At 39.3% G+C, this 3,198-nt stretch overlaps 1 pseudogene; it reads left to right on the top strand.

The window, feature by feature from the left end:
- The first annotated feature begins 112 nt into the window (after window positions 1-112).
- Window positions 113-1,567, top strand: LOC149452302 (galectin-1 pseudogene; annotated as a pseudogene).
- Window positions 1,568-3,198: the final 1,631 nt, after the last annotated feature.

Below are 3,198 nucleotides of genomic sequence, written 5' to 3'. Positions count from 1 at the left end.
CCTTTTGGTAAATACACCCCTGATGAGTACATAATAAACAGGAAGAACAAGTAGAAGTCCCTGAAAAAGGTATCACCCATCATTCAAAATAAATAAATAAATAAAAATATCTATTTCTGTGAGAAGAGGGAGCAAGTTGAAAGTTGATGGGGAGGGTGAAGGTCCACTTTAATATTATCATTTCAAAAGTAATTTTTCAATATACTGTATATTAACATATTTTATTAACATAATCATTGGTGATCCTGCCATGAAGTTCCTTGTTCAGGCACTTCCTGTTATGGGGTGACAACACTCTGTCCCTGTGTCCTTATTGTACATGGTCACTTACTTCCAACGGAGATTAAAGGATAAGTTCACCTTTTGGTAAAAAAATAATAAGTGCACATTTTTTGCAGGTAAAATAAAATGTGCATTTATTATTTTTTTGCTGCAGGAGCCTGTAAAGCAGTACATCAGTAGATCATTAGTGCCATGCAGGTCTCCTGCAGATGTGTCAATATATCTGATTGCCTGTACGGGATTTATGAGCAAGCAGATATACTGACAGGAAGATTCAATGAACTACTAGAGTGCTGTACAGGGCTGTGGTAGTTCATTGAGGGGCAGCACAGTGACTAAATGGTTAGCACTTCTGCCTGGCAGTACTAGGGGTCGTTAGTTCGAATCCCAACCATGGCACCACCTGCCTGGAGTTTGCATGTTCTCCCTGTGCCTGCGTGGGTTTCCTCCCACACTCCAAAGACATGTTGGTAGGTGAATTGACTCCTGTCTAAATTGGCCCTAATATGTGTATGTATGAATGTGAGTTAGGGACCTTAGATTGTACACCCCTTGAGGGTTAGGGACTGATGTGAAAGTACAATATATATGTAAAGTGCTGTGTAAATTGACAGCGCTATATAAGTACATGTAATAAATAAACTACAAGCCAACAGCCACTAAAGTTTCTAATTCACAGAGGAGTGATCTGGGCAGAGCCCTACATGGCCACATTTTTTAAAATTTGGGGGGGGGGGTTTGATTGAGGAGATCCCCCGCTAGCTATCAAAGCAATGGATTGGTGGGGAGCAGGGGCTGGTGCTTTCCTAACATGTTACACCCTGAATATTGGTGTACCATAAAAGGTGAACTCACAAGTATCTCTGATAAGGAAGCAGGATGGCAGATAATACTTTTTTCTTGTATAACTTCGGCCTCAAACCTAGTCAATGTGTGAAGGTGGAGGGTTTCATTCCGGAGGGCTGTAGAAGGTTTTTCATCAACTTGGGAAAAGATGCCAAGAATTTAGTGGTCCAGTTTGATGTTCGATTTGACTTCCAGGGATAAAAGCATATTTTAGCCTTGAACTTGATGGAGGACGGTGTCTGGGGAGAGGAGCTAAGGGAAAGAATCTTCCCCTTCAAGGAGGGGTCAGACACCATGCTTTGCTTCCAGTATGAGCAAGATGACCACCATACAATTGTCTTCTGAAAAGCCTTTCTCATTTCCAGTCCGCTTTGCCATAGAGGAGATCTCCTACTTGGCTGTGGAAAACCTCCAGTTCAGGTCCATCACATTTAAATGAAGAATCTGTAATAGAGGATCCGCCTGTCCCATGGGTCCATATCTAGGCTAGTGAAATGGTCATAGTGGAAGAAGTAAAAGTATATTATCCTTTTGTACCCTCCATCCAATCTGCATCCTTGCTGCACATGTAGCCATACATCATGCTTTGCTCAGATCATTTACTAGAAATTAATTTCACATTTCAAATAAAATCTAATGAGCTCAAAAAAAAAGGTGAACCTTTAACCACTTCCTGTCTGGCCAATGTACATAAACGGCCAGATGGGAGCAGTACAGGAGTGGGTGGCCGTTTATAAATGGCCTCCACATTAACTGCCTGTACGCGCTCCCTGGGAGCACGCAGCACCGCGATCTGGTGCCCGCTGTGTCCGTGACCTCTGTGTGAGGTCCCGATCACATGAATAGTAGTAAGCAAGATGTCACTTCCTGACATCATTGCTTACTACTAGTGAAATCTGTGAATGATCACAGAGGTCACATGGTACAAGACTATTCACAACAGCTTTGTACCATGTGACAAGCTGTGACCAATCACAGCTCTCACAATATTTCTCAATGGCTGCAAGAATGCAGCCAGAGAGAAGGACAAATGATTGCTTTTACAGCCTTTATGGGTGCAAGAGCAATCAGTGTAAAAAAAAAAACAATCTTCATCACCCCCCCACAAGTAGTACAGTGTCACTATGGTACTGCAAGGGTGACAGTATGTTTAAAAAAACAAACAAATAATAATATAAAAAATTTAAATAAAAAATGTAAAAACGTTTTTTGAAAAATTATAATTTTTGGTTATAAACTAATTTGGGTTATCTTTTTTTTTTTTTTATTAAAAAGATAGCTGAATACATTTTGGCCAAGATTTATGAAGAAAGATTATTTATTTGCAAAATTTTATAAGAAAAACACTTTTTTTTTTCAAAAAGTTTGGAATTTTTAATTTCTATAGCAAAAAAATAAAAATCTCAGTGGTGAATATATACCACCTAAATAAAGTTTTATCTGTCTCAAAAAAATGCTAAAAATTTCATATGGGTACAGTGTTGCATGACCGTGCAATTGTCATTCAAAGTGTGATAGCGCTGAAAGCTGAAAATTGGCCTGGACAGGAAGGAGGGAAAGTGTCCGGACTGGAAGTGGTTAAACATGGTTAGTCCAAAACACTTTGCAAAGCCTTGGTCCACTGTTATCACCATCAAAAAACTGGCCCCAAGAAATGCCTTGCAACCATTACCGCTGTAGACAGGAAGTTTTTGCAGAAAAAAAAAAAGTCCATTCATCAAAGGATGAATGGTGAAAGCAAGTATTTTATTTATGATCCACAGTGCTTTATCAAACTAAATGTCATCCAGTTGGGGTTACCATCTATCTTAAACTCTCCATACTCCGAGCACTCCCTTTTGGCAATTGCTTCATATGAGGATAAAACTGTTATCGGGATCTTGCACGCTTGTTTCCTGCTATATTCTGTGTCGGTATTGAATATCTGTCTTAGTCAATAACAAATTAAAGTATGGGGAGAAGAAAGGTCAGCGGTGACAGTTTATAGATTACGCTCGTGACTTTTCCTTTATTAATAATGTAGATTATTGTACACTATACTGTAAACTGCTATAGAATATGATGACCCTG

Source organism: Staurois parvus, unplaced genomic scaffold (genome assembly GCF_062004578.1).
Source record: "Staurois parvus isolate SC_StPar_1 unplaced genomic scaffold, SC_StPar_1.0 ptg000485l, whole genome shotgun sequence".
NCBI classification, from domain to species: Eukaryota; Metazoa; Chordata; class Amphibia; order Anura; family Ranidae; genus Staurois; species Staurois parvus.
The sequence above is the reverse complement of the archived record's forward strand: the minus strand, read 5'-3'. Positions and strand labels throughout refer to the sequence as shown.